The sequence below is a fragment of the Cervus elaphus genome, chromosome 10 (assembly GCF_910594005.1).
Source record: "Cervus elaphus chromosome 10, mCerEla1.1, whole genome shotgun sequence".
Classification (NCBI taxonomy): Eukaryota; Metazoa; Chordata; class Mammalia; order Artiodactyla; family Cervidae; genus Cervus; species Cervus elaphus.
Genome location: NC_057824.1, coordinates 18439685 through 18440606, shown reverse-complemented (window position 1 = coordinate 18440606; position 922 = coordinate 18439685).

Here is a 922-nt window from a genome sequence, read left to right as displayed (position 1 = left end):
GCGGGCACGCGGCAGCCGTCCTCGCGCGCTGGTCTGCGGCGGAAGTCGAAGTGAGGGCGGGTGAGTTCTTCCCTTCGTGAGAGAGGGTGTTCATGAACGCCTCTCCGGGCCCTTCTTGCCCTTTATCACCACCGCTTCAGGCTTATCTCGCGCGTTCTCCTCCTGTCCCATCTGTTTCAGCCACACTGGTTTCCTGTCATTTCTTTAACCATCCAACTGGCTTCAGGACTGATATTGTCCGGTATTGGCAAAGGTGTGGGGAATGTTATAATTGGCAATAGGCATTCTCTTTGATCTAATACTTCCATTTCTGGGTAGCTTTTTCTAGAGAAACGCAAGAACCCAAAGAGACACAAACAAGCAAGTTCATTGCAACAGTATTTGGGTGAAAACCTTGAAAGAGCCTGAACGTATATGAAAAGACAATGTGGGATGATTGGTTGACAGGGGCACATCTCCCTATTCAAAAGAGTTGTGCTGGATAATAAGGAATGGCAGAGTATTCCCTGGCAGTCCAGTGGGAACTAGGATCCCGCAAAAAAAAAAAGGGGGGGGGGTGGTGTGAAGGGCAGACACCGCCTTAAGGGAGGCAATCAAGTAGAAGGGGATTAGAAAAGAAAGTTGTAGGAGAATACAAAAATACATTCAGAGGACTTCCCTGGTGGTCCTCTAGTATTGCATTGTGTATCTGCATTATGCATTGACCAGACCTCCCCAGAGGCAGAAATACCTGCTCAACCATAAAGATCAATTTTTCTCCTGCCGCTGGCCATGAAACGCCTGAGATAATAGCATTCCTTTCTCAATCCTGTAAGGAGTCAGGATGTTGATATATTAGGGCGGTATTGGGCTGCACCTTATTAATGTTACTAGATATATTACTTGTATTCTGCCTATTTTACGAGATTGAGGTTTCTCGCAT